The 23320-nt window shown below is 38.8% G+C and overlaps 1 protein-coding gene and 1 pseudogene across 1 annotated transcript in view; both read right to left on the reverse strand.

Annotated features, from left to right (window-relative positions):
- Window positions 1–23320, reverse strand: part of LRMDA (leucine rich melanocyte differentiation associated) — a 1127525-nt gene that overhangs the window by 397082 nt on the left and 707123 nt on the right. The gene's annotated exons all lie outside the window — the stretch shown is intronic.
- Window positions 9063–9194, reverse strand: LOC117308594 (U4 spliceosomal RNA; annotated as a pseudogene).

Below are 23320 nucleotides of genomic sequence, written 5' to 3' on the forward strand. Positions count from 1 at the left end.
GTGAAAGATTTCCCTTTTGATAGACGCTGGATGCCAAGCTGGTACAGAAGAGAGTGTTGAAAAGTGTCATGTGACCTGCTGGCTTGAGAAGGAAGCCCATACACCTGTGGAAGACAAATGATTTTTCAGAAAGATGACAGATCTATCATCTGTCCACAGGATATGAGCTGTTCTGTCTGCTTAATAGCAAGAGGCTATGAATGGTAAAATAGGAAGTGCTGAAAGAAATTGGTAGCACACAGCACACCGTCTAGCAGGCCTCCCCCCGCCAGGATTGTTCTCAGCGGGTGGAAATCTGCACAGTGCTTGTCACCGCGGCAAGCAGAGTGGCTAGCCGCGGCCCTGTTTCTGCTCCCTGTCACACTGTCATTCAGGTGCCATCACCTGCCGACGGGGCCACCTGGTTCTCAATTATAGCCCAGGTCACCAATCACACCGCATCCATCATCATTCAGGATGATACAACACCAACCAGGCATGTCTTTAACCAAAATATCCCTGTCTCCAAGAGAGATTGTTGTCAGGGCCTGCCCTGCTCCTGGCCCCCCACAGTTCATTCCCCAGGTGCAGCTATTCACCTCTCCCTGTTCCGTCAAGGCCAGGAGGGTCTGTCTTCAATTGGAGGCTGAGCAACCTCAAGGGCTCCATGACTGTTACCTGTGGTCCCCACCTCGTTTGTGAATCTCCCTTGCCAGGTTCATTTCTTACTAGGATTTCAAAGCCTTAGCTGACTGGTCAACGACAACAGTGGCAATAGCAATGGCCAAAGAAACAAAAATAACTTTAATAATAATAGCTAATGCTTACAGAACACTTATTGTCTGCAGGGCACTGTTCCAAGAACTATATATGTATTAATTCAAAGGAACCTCCCAACAACTCTTTGAGATAGTACTGTGAGTCTATTTCAAAGACTAGGAAACTAGGCAGGAGCTCACAAAGAGATATGTCACAGAGCTGGGGCTAGAATCCAAGCTGTCTTCATCCAGAACCATAACTCTTAATCATCGTGGTACAGTGTCTCAACAAAATGAACTATCTCCCCAACCACACGTACTGTGTGCTTGCTATGGGCGAAGTGCTTTACGTATTTTACTTCTAAGCCTCAGAACAACCTTAACCCTCATGATATCTCTAGAGCGCAGAGATACTAAGTAATGGTGAAGCCTGGATTTGAACCAAGGGTCTCCAAAACCCATGCTCCCTTCATGAGCCCCAAATCTCAGACACTGGCTGAGGGATGATGGGTGCTAGAATGTTGCTGTCCTGCTACCCTACAGTTAAAAGTTTAGGCCGTGAGAACAGGTTCATTCTGCTTAGACCATTAGCAGGTCCCCAAGGACTTGAGGTCTTTCCCTGTCCATCACAGTGAGAAGGAACGTTCAGTGCTCTTCAAGCATGAGAACAAGACAGAGAACAAAAAGTTCTCCTTTTAATGAAGGATCCCTGCCCACATTGAGAATGTTAAAACAACTCTGCATTCCCAAAAGTAACCCCACTTGGTCATGATGTATTATTATTCATTCTATGCATTGTTGGATTTGATTTACAAAAATTTTTGAAGAATTTTTGTATTTTTGTTCGTGAGGGCCCAGACTTTTCTCATAATATTTTGTTCTGGTTTTGGTATCAGCAGGATGCTGATTATTAACACACGAATAGAAAAGTGTTTGCTCCTCTTCCGTTTTCTAGAAATGTTTTTAAGGAATTGGCATTAGTTCTCCATTAAATGTTTAGTGGAATTCACCAGGGAAGTTATCTTAGATCTGGAGTTTTCTTTGTGGGAAAGGTCCTTAACTACAAATTCAATTTTAAAAAAATATGGCTATTCAGTTTATGCCTTCTTGAGAGAGCTTCAGGAGTTTGCGTCTTTGAAGGAATTTGTCCCTTTCATCTAAGTTATCGAGTTTATTGGCATAAAGTTGTTCCTAATATTTCCTAATTACATTTTAACATTAGTCATGTTTCCTTTTTCATTTCCAATGCTGATAATCAGAGCCTTCTTTCTTATTTTCTTAATAAGTCTGGCTAGATGTTCATTGATTTTATTAATCTTCCCAAGAAAAACAAGCCTCTGTTTTCACTGATTTTTCTCTTTTGCTTTCCTCTTTTCTATTTCATTGATCACTGCATGTACCTTTATTACTTTCCTTCTCCTGATAACTTTGGAACTCTAATTCAGGCATATTGGTCCGCTTGAAGTTGTTCCATAGCTCAAGGTTTCTATGTCCATTTTCTTCAGTGATTTTTGTTTCTCCGTTTCATTCTAAATAGTTTCTATTGTTATGTTGTCAGGTTCACTAATGCTTTCTTCTGCTATTGTCTGCTCTGCTGTTAATCTTACCCAATGTATTTTTCACTTTGTCATTGCATTTTCATCTCGAGGAGTTTGCTCTGGGTATTATTTCCTATCTTCTATATCACATCTTAGGATGCTCATGCTTTCCTTTACCTCATTAGGAACATCGAACACAGCTATAACTATTTTAATACCTTTGTTTGCTAATTATATCACCTATGTCTGTTTCTATCAATAGATTTTTTTCTCCTCATTAGGGGTCATATTTCCCATATTTCATTGGATGCCAGACATTGTAAAGTTGATCTTGCTGGGGGCTGGATATTTTTGTGTTATTCTTTTTTTTTTTTTTGCGGTACGCGGGCCTCTCACTGTTGTGGCCTCTCCTGTTGCAGAGCACAGGCTCCGGACGCGCAGGCTCAGTGGCCATGGCTCACGAGCCCAGCCGCTCTGCGGCATGTGGGATCTTCCCGGACCGGGGTACGAACCCGTGTCCCGTGCATCGGCAGGCGGACTCTCAACCACTGCGCCACCAGGGAAGCCCTTTTTGTGTTATTCTTGAGCTCCCCCCTCTCTCCTCCCATGGGACACAGTTACTTGTAAACAGTTTGGTCCTTTTGAGGCTTGCTTTCAAGTTTTGTTGGGTGGGACCAGAGCCGTCTTTAATTCTGTCCTACTACTCAGGCAATACCTTCCTGAGTGCTCTACTGGGTGCCCTGTATATTATGATTTTTCTACTCTAGTTACTGGCAAGAGCCCTACATCAGGTCCTGTGAGAGCTCCAAGGGCTGCCCTGCCTATTCTTTTCCTGTGGTTCTTTCCCGAACTTCCAGTAGTTTCTGCACACCATGCTTTGATCCGCTAAGTACTCAGCTGAGGCCAGGAGAGGAATCCTTTGTAAAAATCTCTAGAGCTTCCTCTCTGTGCAGCTCTCTCCTCTCCATCAACTCTCTTCTTTCTCCTATTCTTCTCTGAGGATTCTGGCCACTTTGGTCTCCCCTAATTCTCGACTCTCTTCTTAACACAGGAAGACTAGAAGCTTCTGTTTGAGTTTGCCCTCCCTGTGCTCCAGCTTACATCCACTGTCTAGACAGCAGGCTGGGGCAAGCGTAGGGCTCACCCTGATTGCTCTTTCTGACGGGAAGCAATGTTCTGAGCTGATGATTGTCCAATGTTTGCCATTTTTTGTTACACATATTGTATGAGTTTTTAAATTCTATAGGGCAGGAGGGTGGACCTAGTCCCTGTTACTACTCCATGGCCACCAACAGACATCTTACTGCCCACTTGTGAAGATATACTTACGAAGGAGACTTTGGCACCACACCCTAAAGGCAAGCGCCTCCTTGAAGGATCATGCACTGGCTCCAGGACTCACTGCTTGTGGTTACATTTCAAATTCTTCCCCTTCATTTTTTCCACTCGCTGATTAGTTTGGAAGTGACGGTCAGAGCACTGGGCAGTGGGGAGGGATGATCGTGAGTTTGGCAAGCTTCCTGTTAACTCTAGCCTAACCACCTCAAGGAAGCAGGAGGAGCAGGGTCTCTTTACTTTCTCTTTCTGAAAGGCCCAAAGACAGTGTCATCTAAAGGGCAAGGACAACATGAACGTCAGGCTACTTTGAATACTAATTTCTTATCAGATATATGGCTTGCTAATGTTTTCTCCCATTCCATAGGTTGCTTTTTCATTCTGTAGTTTCTTTTTAGTTTGATTTAGTGTCACTCGCTTATCTTTGCTTTGCTTGCTTGGGCTTTTGGTGTCATATCTAAAAAATCATTGCCAAGACTGGTGTCATATCTAAACAATCATTGCCAAGAGTGATATCAAGGAGCATGTTCCCTGTTTTCTTCTAGGATTTTTATTGTTTGGGGTGGTATGCTCAAGTCTCTAATCCATCTTCAGTTAATTTCTTTTTATTGGAGTACAGTTGCTTTACAATATTGTGTTAGTTTATACTGTACAGCAAAGTGAATCAGCTATATGTGTGTGTGTGTGTGTGTGTGTGTGTATATATATATATATATATATATATATATATATATATATATATATATCCCCTCTTTTTTGGACTTTCTTCTCATTTAGGTTACCACAGAGCATTAAGTAAAGTTCCCTGTGCTGTACAGTAGGTTCTCATTAGTTATCTGTTTTATACATAGTATCAATAGTGTATATATGCCAATCCCAATCTCCCAACTCATCCCCCTACCTTTCCCCCTTGGTATCCATATGATTGTTCTCTACGTCTGTGTCTTTGTTTCTGCTTTGTAAATAAGATCGTCTATACCAATTTTTTTCAGATTCCGCATATGTGCATTAACATGCAGTATTTGTTTTTCTCTTTCTGACTTACTTCACTCTGTATGACAGTCTCTAGGTCTATCCATGTCTCTACAGATGACCCAATTTCATTCCTTTTTATGGCTGAGTAATATTCCATTGTTTATATGTACCACATCTTCTTTATCCATTCCTTATCTTCAGTTAATTTTTGTTAATGGTGTAAGATAAGGGTCCAATTTCATTTTTTCTGCATGTGATTATCTTATTTTTCCAATACCATTTATTAAAGAGACTGTCCTTCCCCATTTGTATTTTTGGTTCCTTTGTCAAATATTAGCTGATCGTACATGTGAATGTTTATTTCTGGTTTCTCAATTCTGTTCCATTGGTCTATGTATCTATTTTTATGCCAGTACCATCTGGTTTTGATAACAATAGCTTTGCACTATAGCTTGAAATCAGGAAGTGTGATGCCTCCAGCTTTGTCCTTTCTCAGAATTGCTTTGGTTATTCGGAGTCTTCTGCGGTTCCATACTAATTGCCTCTCCTATTTTTGTGGAAAATGCCATTGGAATATTGATAGACATAGCATGGACATTTAAACAGTGTTAATTCTTCTAATCCATGAATGTGGGATATCTTTACATTAGTCTGTGTCTTTCTTTCATCACAGCCTTTTAAGTTTGTGGTATACAGATATTTTACCTCCTTGATTCAATTTATTCCTAAGTATTTCATTATTTTTGATGCTACTGTAAATAGGATTATTTTATTTCTTTTACAGATATTTCATTGTTAGTGTATAGAGACACAATTGATGTCTGTATGTTGATTTTGTATACTGCAACTTTACTGATTTCATTGATTAGTTCTAACAGTTTTTGGTAGTCTTTAGAATTTTCTACATATAAGAGCATATCATCAGCAAACAAAGACAATTTTACTTCTTCACTTCTGACTTGGATATCTTTGTATTACCTGACCTGATTGCTCTGCCTAAGACTTCCAGTACTATATTGAGTAAGAGTGGTGTGAGTGGGCACCCTCATCTTGTTCCTGATATTAGAGGAAAAGCTTTGAACCTTCTACCATTGAGTATGATGTCAGCTGTAGGTTTGTCATATATGACCTTTATTATGTTGAGGTGTTCCTTCTATACCCAATTTGTTGAGTATTTTTTTTTATCATGAAAGGATGTTATATTTTGTCAAATGCTTTTTCTGCATCCATTGAGATCATCATGTGATTTTTATCTTCCATTCTATTAATGTGGTGTATCACAACAATAAACTCCAAATGATCCAATTTAAAATGGGGCAGAGGAACTGAAAAGACATTTTTCCAAAGAAGACACACAAATGGCCAAAAGGTACATGAAACAAAGCTTAACATCACTAGTCATCAGGGAAATGCAAATCAAAACAATGACATATCACCTCATGTCTGTTAAAACAGCTATCATTAAAAACACAAAAGATTACAAGTGTTGGTGAGGATATAAAAAAAAGTGAACCCTGTGCACTGTTGGTGGGAATGTAAATTGGTTCATCTACTATGGAAAACTGTATGGAGGATCCTCAAAGAAGTAAAGAGAGAACTACCATATTATCCAGCAATCCCACTCTTGGGTTATATCCAAAGAAAATGAAAACAGGATGTTGAAGAGATATCTTCATTCCCATGTTTACTGCAGCATTAGTCACAATAGCCGAGATAGGGAAACAACCTAAGTATCTATCAACAGGTGAATGGATAAAGATAATGTGAGATATATATGTATATATACAAATACATACACATATACGTACATATATTATTACATACACACAACGGTATATTATTCAACCACGAGAAAGAAGGAAACCATGCCATTCGCAACAACATGGGTGAAACTTGAGAGCATTATGCTAAGTGAGATAAGCCAAACAGAGAAAGACCAATACATGATACCACTTATATGTTGACTCTAAAAAAGCTGAACTCCTAGAAACAGAAAGTGGAATGGTGGTTACCAGAAAGTGTTCAGTAGGGGAAAGGGGAAGATGTTGGTCAAAGAGTACAAACCTCCAATTCAAAGACAGATAAGTTCTGGGGATCTAATGTACAGCACTGTGATTATATTTAACATAAATGTATTATATACTTGAAAGTTAATAAGAGAGATCTTAAATGTTTTCACCACAAAAAGGAATAATAATTATGTGACATGTTGGAGGTGTTACCTAACACTGAGGTGGTCATCATTTTGCAAATGTATCAAATCAACATGTTGTACACATTAAGCTTATACAGTAAGTCAATTATATCTTAGTAAAGTGAAAAAAATACTCCATTCAACAAAGAAAAAAGAAAGTCAGGCGACAAATTTAGGGACAAAAGGTCTTAAAACCAGCTTCTCTCTTTAGGTACAGATGTAGCTGCACAAATCAACACAAACTATTTGCCACCTCATAGGAAGCAAATGGACTTCTATCAATGAGACAAAACTAAATATTAATCTGGTCTTGAATTTAGTACATACACTAATAATAGCTAATATTTATGTTTACTAAGTCCCAGGTACTTTTCTAAGCATGTCATGAGTTGTAACTCACTGAATACCAAAAGCACCTGTGAGATTGATTTATAGTAGTATCTTCACTTTACAGACAGGAGACTGAGGCACGCCCAGAGAAGTAAAGGAACTTGCTCAAGACAGAGCTAGTTAGTAGCGGAAGCAGGAACTAAACTCTAACAGCCTGGCTCATAACCAATGAACCAATGTCCGCCATGAACAATTTCATATCTCCTAGAGACCAGTCTCAGAGCCCCAATGTAAGAATCTTCAGGAACTTGTTATAACCCTCTGGCCTACACTTGAAGATAGATGTATGGCCATATACTAAGGATGTGCCCGTTTACCAAGGCATTCCCCCACTGTGTGATAGGTTGGATGAATTAGTTTCAGTTTTCTTCAAATTCAGGGTTTCTCCGAGTCTAAAACATTGGCCAGCCTGGTCCCTACCTTCCTGGACCCCATGGTGAGGGGACTGCTCTTACTCTTCTAGCCCCAATCCCCTGCTGAGCTCTGCATAGCAATAAAATGACCTGCAATTTGTAAGAGACCAGAATCAATCGAACAAATGGTTCAAAGTCTATAGCCCAACTCCCTGATTATTTTACCTTACAGCTTCCTCTCTGAATATCCCCAGGCACAGGTTATAGCAAACTTCATTGGAAAAATTGTCCTTGTCCAGAGGTGAGGCTGTAACATGGCTTTCAACTGGAAGCATTATTTTTCCATTATGAGATGACTAAAAATTTGTGGGGTTTTGTTGTTGTTAGTTGTTCCAGTGACTGTGGAGCACTATTTACAGTCAGTGGACAGGAATGGGAGGCTAACCCTCTTACAATGCATGGGCCAGCCTCACTCACTGGAGAACTGTCCCACCAGAAATGACAAGAGTTTCTTCTCTTATTACAAACCATTTGTTGAGTGTCTACCAGTTCTATTAGTCAAACTGGGCTACAATCTTTTTTCACTAACTTCTAAAACCTTGAGCACTTGAACTTGACCAAACCTTGAGCTTGCTTACTTTCAAGACCCATGAGCCAAGAGGACTTTCTGGCTAAGACTAGATCTCCACAGACGATACACAGAGGTTAAACCATCCTTGCTTCTGAGTCTCCTCAGATGATTGCTGAGGAAAACTCCAATGAAGGCATCCTTCTTCCTCAGAAATGCTAATCTAGAGCCTCAGGTATTTAATCATCAGTCCTAATACCAGTTTCCTATCTGCTCTAATGGAAGGACTGTTCCAACAGTGGGATAAAGAAGAGAACCTCCAACGGGACAAGCAGCAGGAAAAGCCATTCCCATCGGTGAGGGGAAGAACACTTCAGAGGCTCCAAAGACTGTGGCTGAAAGAGGATTAAAGAAATTCCTCTCACAGAATGAATGGATTCAGACATAAATGTCAATACTTCCTTGAGCCGAATTATTCTGGGAACTGAAAACAGTGAGGAATGGCTAGTTGTAGCAACAAGATCTAGTTTTATGCCAAAGAATCATATCAGCAACAGATTTTATCCAATTGCAGTACCTGGACCAAATTTTCCTGACAATAATTTTAGGATTACTATGGTGCAGGCTGGAGGGAGCTACTCTAAGGAATGGGAGATGGGTTATCAATAGTTCTTAACTTCCCATATAATGCGGCTTCTGTGATACGTTTTATTTTTCCCTTCTTGTATTTCTTTCTTTCCTCCCTACCTTGTCATTCACAATTCATAAAACATCTCTATCATGAATGCCTTTATAATTTCAGTTTTTTTCTACATTATGTCTTGGCTCCAAGAAGAAACAGTGAATCTCGTGGAATGCATAGAATTCCAAAACCAATGTTATAAACTAAGATCTAAATTTAAGAATGTGAAGGAGAAGAATGTGGGGATGAAGGATATGGAAATAGATCTGGTCACTTTACACTGAATTTTTTTTTTATTGAATGAAAAATTCTTTAAATTCTATAGTGCTTTACAATTTTCCAAAGTTTCTGATTAAGCTGATTAGCAATAATCATGCCTCGGATAAACCTCATTGGCTATGATACTGCCACTGTGCAAAGCTACAATAAATTTTTTTAGTAAAACATCATTACAGTAAGAGATACATAGGTGAATATTTTTCTGTGCCTTAATAATTGTCTTTTATCCTTTCCTAAAGGAATTTCTGATGTTGTTTTTCCAGTTTCAGTCCAAATAAATGTGTTAAAAACTCTGTAAAAAAACCCAAACTGCCAAATATAATCGTCAAGTTCACCAAGTTCCAGAACAATGATTACATTTGAACAAAGTTGTTCAAAACACTAAAGAAGGAAGGAAGGCAAGGAAGCTGAAGACAGCCAATGCCTAGCTCGGGAAACCAAAGTCACGAGGATTTCAGCACATAATTCTACCCGTAGGCACATTTTCTGTACAGGCACCAAAACATGGTATCCTAATCGACACGGGAAACCCAGCATGACCCAGATGGGTTCCCAGTAATGTGGTACATGAACTCCCTAACCAGATTTTCCTGGAGCACAAACTATTTTGAGGTGGTTCAGGAAATGGATGTGGTTTGGTGAGAAACTATATAATTCAAAATCCTGTGGCTAAAAAGTCAGCAAAATTTTGTGGAAGAAGAGAGAGACATTTGAGCATGTTTCAGCTCGGTATTTAATTTATAATTCATAAAGCAGGTGGATTATTCCTGAGGTCAAAAAACTTTTCCTTAAGTTTTTTCTATCTACCCTAAATAGGTACCCTTTCAAATTAGGTCCTCTATTTTCCTGCAATCTGTGATGCTAATTTTAAAAATATAAAATAACAAAACAAAAAAGTATTGTGTTACCTACAAGGAAGGTCACAGAGCCTCGTTCCCTGAATATTCTAGGCAGGGATCAGCAAAACTTTTCTGTAAAGGGCCAGAGAGTAAATACCTGAGGCTTTCTGGGCCACACATAGTCTTCACCACATGTTCTTCTTTTCTATTTTTTTAAACAATCTTAAAAAAATATAAAAACCATTCTTAGCTCAGATGTACAAAAACAGGCCACTAGTCATATCTGGCCCATGGGCTTTAGTTTGCTGACCCCTATTCGAGATAAACAGGTGGACAGACTGTCTTTGTGGACACTACTCATTGGAGAGTAAAACAGATACCCACCCTACCCTCCCTGCCAACTCGACAAGTTGATGAAATTGACAAAAATAAATCTGTAAAATTTTCAAACAGATTTTAAATCATCAAATCATTAGCAGACATTTCAATATCTGACAAAAGATAAATCTTAGTAAAGACAAAGAGTCTCTGTATTCAGTCTCCTACGCTGCAAATTCACCTTGTGACCTAGAGCAAATTCCTTACCTCTGATTTCTCATTACAAAAAAAATTAGATATTTGCATTAAGTGATCTCTAGAGAAACACCCAGCCTTGGTTCTCTGAGATTCCATGAATGGCCCTAGAAAGCTCTAGAGGGATTTTTAAGGAAATGCCCCAAAGTGATCTTTACTGCATTAAGAAAAACTCATCGGGATGACTGTCACCCCATTTGATAGTCTCCAGAAAAGCGAAGGGTCCTCATTTTGCCTTCACTAAATCTCCCATCACAGAAGATGGCATTCCCATGGCTTTAGCTAAATGTATAGTCATTTACATAACAAAACAGAGACAATGGGTTCATGAGAGTAATCCTCAGAAATAAAACATATGGGCTTTTCAGTGGTTATCGTAAGGAGGAATCAGACACTTTGGCCCGGGAATCAAAATCATGAGAATCTCTTATGATTCCAGAACTTCTTTAACACTACTATATTTCTTATTTTTGTGATCCCCAAAGCTATTAACAGTAAAGTCAATTAAAACACATCTTCCTGGGCTTCCCTGGTGGTGCAGTGGTTGAGAATCTGCCTGCTAATGCAGGGGACACGGGTTCGAGCCCTGGTCTGGGAGGATCCCACATGTCGCAGAGCAAGTAGGTCCGTGAGCCACAACTACTGAGCCTGCACGTCTGGAGCCTGTGCTCCGCAACAAGAGAGGCCGCCATAGTGAGAGGCCCGCGCACCGCGATGAAGAGTGGCCCCCGCTTGCCACTAGAGAAAGCCTTCGTACAGAAACAAAGACGCAACACAGCAAAAATAAATAAATGAACAAACTCCTACCCCCAACATCTTAAAAAAAAAAAAACACACATCTTTCTGATCTTTAATTTTATACCATTATGATTTCTCAAACTAGCGGTAGATTTGGTTAAGCCAGGTGTGCGTTTTATGGAAAGATGTCTTCTAGATACTAATTGTGCAGTATGCTTCATGAGCAGTATCATTTTCTTCAACTTGAAAAAAATATTTACTTTCTGTTTCTCTCCAATCAGTAAGACACAGTCAATGGTAAAAGCACACACTTTCATTGATTTATCAGACATACATTTAGAATTGAACCCAACTGGCTGGGACTCACATTAAGTAGGGTTAATAAGATATTTCCCATCCTGCCTATTCAGAAACCCTTGGTCCTGCTCAGATTTCTCTACTCACTCAAGCTCCCTAAAGATAAATGAGCCTTATCCACAGAAAGGAAATAGGCCATTTATCTGACATCGCATTATTTACTGACATTAAAAATGATAATATCCATCAACAAGCAGCTAAACCCCAAGCGAGAACAAAGCTACAACTGTCTTTCTTTGATATAGTTACAAGGAGATGCTGACTGAGCTGCCATTTATGTTCCAATAATGTCACTACTGTTACAAGAAACTCACAGTTTGTTATTAACATAATTTCCCATGTGTTTATTTGGGACTGGGGAACTGTCTTTTGGCCTTTTCTGAACTTTCTCATAAAACTAAAACCTGGAATTACAATGACAGAACTATGAACATATTTGCTTTGGGGGAAAGTTTTTCATTTTAAAAATACATTATCCTTCCCTTTCATTTTCTTATGTTTAACAAAAGTACCGTTACCTATAATCCTCATAACAACCCAGCAAGCCAGATATTATTATCTGCATTTTCTACATAAGTAACTTGAGGCTCAAAGAGGTTTGTTAAATAAACTGCCCAAATTCACAGGGCTAGTGAATGGTGGGTCCAGATTGGAACCCATGGGTTTGTCTGACGCTGCTGGTGATCCTGCCCCTTCTCTTTCTATCTCTTTTCCCTCTCCCTCCCTCCTTCCCTCCCTCCATTCTTTCCCTCCCTTTTTTCCTCCCTCCCTGCCCCCATCCATCCATCCATCCACTTACCTACCTACCTACCTACATATCTATCTACCTTCCTAAACAAACAACTTGTCCTTATAAAAGGCTGTTTCTTGAAATCATCATCCCACAACAATTTAGTTCTATCCCAAAGTACACACCACAACACTGAGTACCTTAACAAAGCTTAAGGACACATAAGCAACACACACAGGACTGACAAACATTCTGGGTTATTAGCTTCAACTTAAGAAAACCCACATGTGACTGACTGACAGGAATGACCTGTCAGCTGGGGTTATTTAGAAGTAAAGTCAAAGAAACAGTGAGCCAAGACTGTACACGTTGTTATCGAAGAATATTTTTACGCCCTAAAAAAAGTAAGCTCTCTGAATCTTGAACTAAAACTCAGCTGCTATTTAAAAACAGAGAGTGCTGGAATCTGATTTTCCTCCCGTGGCCTTCACTGAGAGGCACTGGCAACAGCAAGGGCTCTTGAGTTAAATCTTCTAAGGCACCAACTCTGGTCCTATCTCATTCCCCTTCATCTTCCTCTGTCCCGTTAAAAGGTGTAAAGCAATTATACTCCAATAAAGATGTTAAAAAATAAATAAAAATAGAAAAAATATAAAATAAACTTTATATGCGTCATTCTATCTTCAGAATCCTGTGAAGAGATTATCATTACCACCAATTTATTGATGATGAAACTATAGTTTCACTTGGTCAAAGTTGTTTAAATTGCAAATGATGTAACTGTAATTGAAAGAAAAATGTTTATGGTTCTAAAGACAGTGATCTTTTTACTGTACTACTAAACGTTATACATATGATCTCCAGAACTTTGTACATGAAATGGCAATATATATGAGCAAGAATATTTACTGTACCCTTTTTGTGATAAAATATGTAGATGAAAAAACTAAATGTCTATCAATAAAGTATTTCTAATTAAAGTACAGATGTTCATGAGATTCTATAATGTTATCAAAATGTAAGGTGGGTCGACATGGACCTAAACAGATATTTAGTGACAAAGGGAATTACAGATGACTGTGTAAAATAAGAAAATATCTGTTAAATATATCTGTCTGTTATAATGATGGACACATGTCATTATACATTTGTCTAAACTCATAGCATGTACAACAGTGAACTCTAATGTAAACTGTGGACTTTGGGGTACCAGGGAACTCTCTATAACTTCTGCTCAATTTTTCTGTGAACCTAACACTGCTCTAAAATATAAAGTCTTTTTAAAAAAAAAAAAAAGATAAGGCAAGAAGGACAGGTGGACACTTACAGACCCCTGGCCTCATCAGCACCCCCCCCCATCCATCATCATTTGTTGCATGTATTTTAGTTTGACGATCTTGGACTGTGTCTTTCTAATACCAGAACAGCCTGGTAGGAAAAGAAAATATGTAATATGACAATTTATTGGCCAAGATTACTCCAAGCAACTGATTTCACAAGTTTTGTTTGTTTCCCAAAGCTGTCCAAACTGATGACACCATAGGCATTTCTGATGTGTAGAAAGAAGCCTGGTGTCAGCATATGACCGGCATTCTCATTTCTGACTGGCAAACGGTTGCTGGCTCCCCAGCTACATTCTGATCAGGATGAATTACAGATATAATTCAAAATCAAGAAAACTGCTCAAGTACAACACATGAGGCTTCTGCCAAAGTTGAAAATCATTAGTTGGACATGAACATGGCTGAGCACACAGCTCTGTTTTGAACTCTTTTATTTCTGTATTATTGCTCATTCACTTAAAGAGAAATACATGAGGCAGAGAGACAAGATCTCCTTCCCTTTTCATGTTTCTCCAATTTATCTTCCTTGGCATAATAAATTTCTCAAGCCAAAGAGTGGAGTGTTGTCTTGTTTCCCTCTGTTTTTTCCATTATCTCAGTTATCTCTCATTTATTTTTTTAGCCTTTTCTCTTATCACAACAGTTTCTCAGGACATCATAAAGTTGGAATGAGGAACCTCCCACCCCTCCGTGGTTGCCTACAGATATTTCAGGCCCCACACACTCAGTCACGTGGCTTTGTTACTGTGGCATGTTTGGAAAGAAGAAGAAATCCCAAATATTCCTCAACTAGAACTGATGGCTCAACTTTGAATTACTTTTGATATATAAACATCACTCTCTGTGTGAAACTTTCTCTAGCAACAAAATCATTTTCCATAAAACCTGCTTAGGTACCCTTGCTTATTCTGAATAATCAAGGGAGTCCAACTATTTATGCTCTCAGTGGGATGCATTATGAAGAAAAGTACTGGTTCTAGAACCTAGTTTTGTTTTTAAGGCTGATATTTAAAACTTTTTATTTGGGGCATTTCCAAAAATATTTGTATTCATAAGTATAGGGACTATAGTATAATGAACCTGCAAGTATCCATAAGTGAACACACAGCTAATCTTATTTCCACTATACCCACCTCCATCCATTTGCTTTTCTCTCAAGCAGATTTCTTTTTAACAAATCCCAGATATCATACAATTTCTTCCATATATATGGCTAGGTATCTCTAAGAGATACGGACTTCTAAATTTTAGACATATAACCACAACATCATTATGACACCTATAAAAGTTACAATTTCTGATATCAAATATTTCGTCAGTGTTCAAATTTCCCTGATAATCTCAGAAAATTTTTAACATTTGTTTTATTCAAAGTAGGGCCCAAACACTGTCCACACAGCCAGCACAATTCTTGATGTCAGTTGCTTCATGTGAAAATAAGAATGTTAGATGGTTATTTTAGTTTTAGCATAAAGGGTTTAAAATATATTTTTCCAAATTAAAATATAAAGTACAGAAATTAATTTTTAAAGTTTTCACCATGTATGCTTATCCAGAAACAAGATTATTGTTTTGATAATAAATGGCAAGATACTTATGTATTTCCTATTTACCATGTGATTTTAAGATCTCTTCCCATTGATCCATTTTAACTCCTGTCTAGAATTCCACCTCATGAATAGAGTGCATCTTATCTAATTCCCTATTAATGGACATCTATTTTGTTTCCAATTTTCCACAGAACAGTGTTATAATGGACCTTATAAATGTCACCTTATGCATATATGCAAGATTCTTTAGGACATACAGCTGTATGTGGGAATTGCTGGATTACTGGGAGTAATAACATTTTTAATGTACATCCAATGGCAGTAGATGAGATTTCAACACAATCTTCAAGGTTTCTTGCAGCTTTGATACTCAATGAGTATCACTGAATCTATTTTTTAAAACGGTTGCATCCTTAGTAATATTAATGGTGGTGACGTGTTAATGATTTTGCCATTTCTAATGATGTCTTCTATTACTTCTTAGTAGCACTACCTCTTTAAAAAATAATATCAGCTTTCATTTTGCAAGACCCTGAGCTAAGGACTCAAGCTATAAAACACAGGACCATGTACTTCCTGGCTTTAAATTTGGAGAAGTATATAGAACAGACACCTAAAAATACACATAATGATTGAAGGTGGTTTACAGAAAGTCATGACTAGAGTCTAGACCTACCATTAGTCTGTAGGAAGGGAGAGGACACCAGGGCCTGGTTTAGAAGGCTTTCTTTATACAAGAAATAAAGAAGTTTAGCAGGAAGAAGTGGGAAAGGTCTTCAGCTCACTTTGATTCAGGAAGGGAACAATCTGTTTTGTCCATATAAGAGAAATGAAATGCATAACTATGAGTTCCCAACACCCATGAGCTTGCTGCAAGCTACTGGGGCCCAAAGAGATGCCCCCCAGGGCTTCTGAGCCCTTAGAGAAGGCTGGTTGCTGTGCTTTCTGGGAGGAACAACTCCGACAAGAAGTTAAAAGGCCCCATTGACCTAAGCATGATAACACTGACACTTTCAGTCAGCCAGAGGCTGTCAGGTTTAGCCACTTACGTTGTATAAATCCACTTTTCCTGACTATGTTTGAGTTACTTTCCTCCAGCACAGATGGAGAAAGTGATTTTTTTTCCCCCTCTTAGAGGAAGTTTTCCCAGATGAATCACATCCAACACTAATCACTCTTTTAAGAACACAGTTCTATATTAGACTTGGCTTACGATTATCCTTACATTGCTATAATTGGACAGTTTAGCTACATTATAAGGTATCTGAGCAGAGACATTTCCTATTTCAATGCATTCCAGGACTCCATAATTGACAGCTTTGTTCCTGTTCATACCTAGAGGCTGAAAAATACTTGCTAAACGAAACAGTCAGAATAGACTAGGAAATCCCAAAATCTGAGCACCACAGCATAAAAAAAACAGTATCATCTGTGGGTCTGAGTGACTGTCCAGGGCAGCTGTCTAGTAATCCAGTTACTTTGATGTTGTGACTACACCACAGCAAAACACAAGGTGTCCTCCAAGATGACCTCAGCTGGGAAGAAGAGTAACTGAAAAGTTGCACAGGATCTTTTCACACCTCAGCTCAGAAAAGAAAAAAAAAAAACAACAACAGATATTGGTGAATACAGGTAGTGTCTACTATACTAATATATTTCTTCTGTAATGTAGCTTTCAGGTAAGTGGGAAGTCTGCCCTTAGGCAGAATAGGCAACTGATGATCCCTCCTCTTAGGTGATAGAAGCACCTCTTCTGATAGCCCTTAGGGAGAAGAGATGAGAGATTTAAGACATGTCCATTCCATCCTATATTTCAGGTTACCGATGGAAAACTACGAGCACCCCACAGTGATACATCCCTTAAATATGAGTTCATGACTCTCTGGAGAACCCAGTCCATGTTCTTTTCCTTAAAGATCACCAAAGACTTGGACCTGGTGATCTTGATCAAGGGTAATCTATTTCCATATTGTCTTCTTTTGACTTAGCTTTTCTCATTTATTTAACAAAATATTATTCAGAACAACTTCTCTAGTAAGAGAAATGCCAGGTTTTAGATGATAGGTGAAGTCAAGTGAATAAGTTCTAGCAAATGGACTTAGAGCAGAAGAATTTTATATATCTCCTAGGCAATACCCTTAAAGGGGATGAACATGCTACTCTCTCCTTCTTTTCCCATCTTTTCTGACTGGAATATAGCTGTAGGGAGGTACTCTTCTTCACCACAAAGACTGTAAGTACAGTACATGAATAAACCTGAAGGAATTGGGCCCCTGCCATGGTAGAACCACTGTATCAGTTCTGCCTTGCTATGTCTGGACCATACTGTAAGAGAGAAATGAAGTTCTATTTGGCTGATACTGAAAATATATCCTAATTAACCCAGTGTTTCAGAAGCTTTCAGGCACCAGGTTCTTTAAGATAAAAAAGAAGCCTTGGGCTTCCCTGGTGGCCCAGTGGTTGAGAGTCTGCTTGCTGATGCAGGGGACACGGGTTCGTGCCCTGGTCCGGGAAGATCCCACATGCTGCAGAGCGGCTGGGCCTGTGAGCCATGGCCACTGAGCCTGCGCTCCACAACAGGAGAGGCCACAACAGTGAGAGGCCTGCGTACCGCAAAAAAAAAAAAAAAAAAAAAAAAAGAATGCCTACTCTCTAGTCTTTTAAACATATAGTGCTGGGACAACTGGATATCCACATGCAAAAGAATGAATTTGACCCCCAATGCACACCATATACAAAAATTAACTCAAAATGGATCAAAGACTTAAATATAAGAGCTAAAACTACAAAACTTTTAGAAGGACACATAGGCATAAGTCTTTATGACCTTGGATTAGGCAATGGTTTCTTGGATATGACACCAAAAGCACAAAGAAGGAAAGAAAAAATTGATAAATTGGATGGCAACAAAATTGAAAACTTTTACAAAAAGGATACTATCAAGAAAGTGCAAATACAACCTCTAGAATGGGGGAAAATTTTTGCAAATCATGTATTTCATAAAGGTTTAATATCCAGAATATATGAAGAACTCATAACTCAACAGCAAAAATATAAATAATTCAATTTAAAAATGTGCAAAGGATTTGAATAGTTATCTAAATACTATATACAATGACCAATAAGCAAATGAAAAGATAATATCATTAGTCATTAGAGAAATAAAAATAAAAACCAAAATGAGTTTAAGAAATGAAAAATAACAAATATTGGCAAGGATGTGGAGAAACTGAAACTCTCATACATTGCTAGCGGGAATATAAAATGGTGCTGCCTCTGTGGAAAATAATTTTGCAGTTCCTCAAAAAAGTGGACATAGAGTTAACATATAACACAGAAATTCCATTCTTAAGTGTATACCCAAGAGAATGGAAAACATATTCATACAAAAACTTACACAAAAATATTCATAGCAGCATTATTTTTACTAGCCAAAAAGTGGAAATAACCAAAATGTCCATCAACTGAATTATGGCTAAACAAATATGGTATATCCATACAATGGAATATTATTTAGCCATAAAAAGTAATAAAGTTCTGATTCATGATAAAACATGGATAAACCTTGAAAACATTATGCTAAGTGAAAGAAGTGTGACACAAAAGGATAAATACTGTATGATTCCATCTTTGTTAAATGCCTAGAAAAGGCAAATTGATAGAGACAGAAAGCAGATTATAAGTTGTCAGGGTCTGAAGGAAGGGGGAAATTGGGGAGTGAATGCAAATGGTTATGGGGTTGCTTTTTGGGATAATGTAAATTTTCTAGAATTTAATAGTGGTGATAGTTATACAAACTTGTAATTATACTAAAAGCCAAAGAATTTGACACTTTAAAATAGTGACCTTTATGTTATAAGAATTTTTTTGTGAATTATATCTCAAAAAAACTAAAAACAAAATGCCCCTCTCTTACCACTACTACATTGCACTGGAGGCCCTATACAGTGTGATAATACAAGAAAAAGAAAACTATAAGGAGTTGAAAGGAAGAAACAAACCTCTAATTTTTTGATAAATAACTATCTACTCAGAAAACAAATAAAAGTTCAGTTAGGATATTGTATATTAAGATCAACACAAAAGTCAATTGATTTTTTATACATCAGCAAGAAACAAAAAAAATGCAGTTCAAAGTATATAGTTTACAACATCAACAAAATGTAAGTACTTAAAGAAAAACTAATTATAGGAATGTTTATAGCAGCATTGTTCATAATAGCCAAAAAATGGAAACAACCCAAGTATCAACTGATGAATGAACAAAATAGAAGTTCCATACAATGGAATATTATTTAGTCATGAAAAATCATGAAGTACTGATATATGACACAATATGGATAAATCCTGAAAACACGTGATATGAAAGAAGCTAGTCACAAAAGACCACATATTTATATGAAATGTCCAGGATAGGCAAATCCATAGAGACAGAAAGGAGATCAGTATGCATCAGCTGCTGGCAGGAAGGAGGAATGAGAAGAGACTGCTAATGGGTACAAGGTTTCCTACTGGGGTGGTAAAAATGTTCTAAAATTAGATAGTGATGATGGTTATACAAGTCTGTGAATATAAATGTCATCAAGTTGTACATTTTTTAAAAAATCTACATAAATACAGATACATTCTGAATTTATAGATGGGACGATTCAATTCTTCCCAGTTTGATCTATACATTATGTGTAGTTCCAATGAAAACTCCAATAGGATTTTTAGTGAAATATAAGTTGGTTCTGAATTTTACATGAAAGAACAAAGGGCCAGAAAAAGGCAAGTTACTCCTAGAGAAGAAGAAAGTAGAGGAATTCACCCTAACACATATAAAGACATTATAAAGCTACTGTAATGAAGGAACCCTCCTATACTTTCAGTGGGCATGTAAATGGGCGCAGCCACTATGGAGAACAGTATGGAGGCTCCTTAAAAAACTAAAACTAGAGCTACCGTATAATCCTGCAATCCCATTCCTGGGCATATATCCAGGGAAAACTCTAATTCAAAAAGACACATGCACCCCAATGTTCATAGCAGCACTATTTACAACAGCCAAGACATGAAAGCAACCTAAATGTCCATCATCAGATGAATGGATAAAGAAGATGTGGTATATATATACAATGGAATAGAAAAAGAATGAAATAATGCCATTTGCAGCAACATGGATGGACCTAGAGATGATCATATTAAGTGAAGTCAGACTAATACCATATACAGTTATATGTAGAATCTAAAAAAATTATACAAATTAACTTATTTATAGAACAGAAATTGACCTACAGACATAGAAAACAAACTTATGATTACCCAAGGGGACAGCGGAGGAGTGCGGGAGAGATAAATTAGGAGTTTGGGATTAACATATACACGCTACTATATATATAATAGGTAAACAACAAGGACCTACTGTACAGCACAGTGACCTATACTCAATATCTCGTAATAACCTATAATGGAAAAGAATCTGAAAAAGAAAAAAAAATATATATATGGATAACTGAATCACTTTGCTGTACACTTGAAACCAACACAACATTGCAAATGAACTCTACTTCAATCAAAAAAAAAAAAAGACTGTATGACTTGGTTCAGCAATAGAAACTAGACCAATGACAGAATAAAGAAGTCAGAAACAGATCCACTTATGTATGGAAACTACAGATACCACAAAGAAGGCACCACATCTCAGTGACAAAGAACCATCTAATAGATGTCTTAGAAATAAGCAACTGTCCACATGGAAAAATAATGTGTAGGTAAAGGACAGGTTGGGGGAGAGTACAGAGTGGACATTCTAGAAACAAAGCCAAAGGATCTGAGTCTATCCAAAAGTCAAGTTAAGACTTGCGGATCCTCTGTAACAGTGACAGAGGGTGGAACACAGAGGACCAGCTCTAGGATAGTGGGAAATGCTAATGTCATGAAGACAGGGTTGATCAGACAGAGGGTGAATGTTGGATCCTTGTGCCTGTGATTACAGAAGGCTAACTGATTACTTTCCTGGAAAAAAAGGTCTTTCCAACCATTCACTCATTTATTCGTTCACTGAGTCACACAACAAATAATTACCAGGCTCCTGGTACATGCCAGGCACTATTCTAAGTGCTAAGGATACAGAGGCTTACATTCTTCCAGTAGTCAAGCAGACAAGAAATACATACATAAATAAAATTATTGCAAATAATGGCCATGGAAAAAATAAAACTGGGTAATGGGATAGAAGGCGATTGGGGATGGTTGTGGGCTTAGGGGATTACTTTAGAAAAGGTGGTCAGCGAAAATCTCTCTGAGAAAGTGAGAGTAACAAACCCTTGTGCCCTTGCAACAAACTGAAATAACTACAACTAAAAAGTCGGTTCCATAAAATGTCTAATAGCAAAGGAAAATCAGAGTCAGCCTGGAAGATGTAAACGTTATTTGAAGCTGACAAACAAGGTCTTCAAACCATGGGAAACATAAACTGAAAGGTTGGAGTTGCTTGTGTGGCCTGCATCTTGAAGGTGCCCTCCCTGCTTGGCCCCGATAAGGTCTGGAGGCCCCACTGGGCTGTACAGAGGTGTACACGGCGCACCTGAATCCGGCTGCCCGGCCGAGCTTTAATAGAGCGCCTCTATTAATTATCTGAGTGATGGCATTGCTTCTCTGGACTCACAGCTAAATAAAGCCACCCCAGTTGCTTGGCCATAAGCTCTTAAAGGTGAACACAAAACTGTGTCTCAGTGGATGCAGCATTTGGCGCTGATCGAAGAGTTTCAACGTCATTTCGCAGTTAATAATTAGCTCTGCCTTGGTCCCCACAAAGGGTGCCACCAAAACAAAAGGGGGAGTTGAGTGTGTTCGCTACACTTGCCACTGGTATAAATAGGCAAAGCGATGATTAATGAATGAGGGGGGAATTAAACACAACAGTGAACAAAGACAAAGGCCCACAGCTCGGCTGTCCACGAACCGAGACAAGCTGTATCCAGAGGGAGGCTGCAGAGAACGACACACACACACACAAATCCGTTTAATGGACAGGTTTTGAAGACTTCATTTCACCTTGCGTTATGACAGCCGTAGTATTTTATTCACATCCTGACGTGTTAAGAGGCCAGGGTCAGCTGAGGTAGAGACATGTATTCTTGCGGGGGGGGGCACTGGAGAGGTGGAGGGGCCACATTTCTGTGTGGGCGACAGAGGGAAAACAGAGAAGGCCCAAACACACAAACCATCACCCTTCAGGCCCCCTTTGTGAGGGGAGCCAGAGCCAACGTTCTAAAGCGTTGTTTGGATGACACACAAAGCAGGGGAGGCACCAACACAAATGTCTCCGCTGCAGTCGTTGGACAGGGCCCGCCCACACCTCAAAGTGGCCATATTATAGACTGGACCGGGACTCAGGAGGGCTGAGAAAGCTCTGCTCAAAGGCATCTAGTATGAAGGGTAGGGAGCTGGGAGGCTGGCTCTCGGCCATGATTTGCAGGCTCAGGAGAGGTCGCTGCTGGTTGGCAGCCTTTCTGCACATTTTATTCCAGTTAGTTCCTATAGAATGCTGCCCTCCGAGGATGCAGCGGTAACCCCTTGTGTTCGACCAGCTTGATGCTGAGGGTCTGGGTAGAGAAGAGCCCGGGGGAGTAGCAACTGGCCAAACCCTAGGGAGTCCTGGTTGGCTTTCTAGGTACATCTCTACCTCTCTATACAACCATTCTTCTCCCTTTTAGGGCTTCCTCACATCAGCCAGGTGTCCATTCCCACAGGCTTGCTTTCCAACCAGGTGTTTGAAGGGAAAGGATCTGATCAATTAATCCCTGTGGAAGATTTAGGTGATAATGAGCTTAAAGGTTCTCCCCACCCCCTCCAGGGACATTTGCATTTTAATACAGGACTAACCAACCCACAGGCCTGTAAGAACTATAGCAATGAAATAGTCATTGTGGAATTTTCTGTTCTGAGGCAGCCCAGAAGGGAGATGTTTATGGGCTCCATGAACTTCCTGGCCTCCCTATAGTCACATCGTGTCCACACACCATGTAGATCTCTGCAAAAATTTGTAGGCTTTTATTTCACCTTTTCTCTGCCTATGTCACTCAGGTGTTGGAAAGATCACATGAGAAAATGGATGTTAAATGCTTTAAAGATAAACACCTGGGGCTTCCCTGG

This window comes from Tursiops truncatus, chromosome 16, assembly GCF_011762595.2.
Source record: "Tursiops truncatus isolate mTurTru1 chromosome 16, mTurTru1.mat.Y, whole genome shotgun sequence".
NCBI lineage: Eukaryota > Metazoa > Chordata > Mammalia > Artiodactyla > Delphinidae > Tursiops > Tursiops truncatus.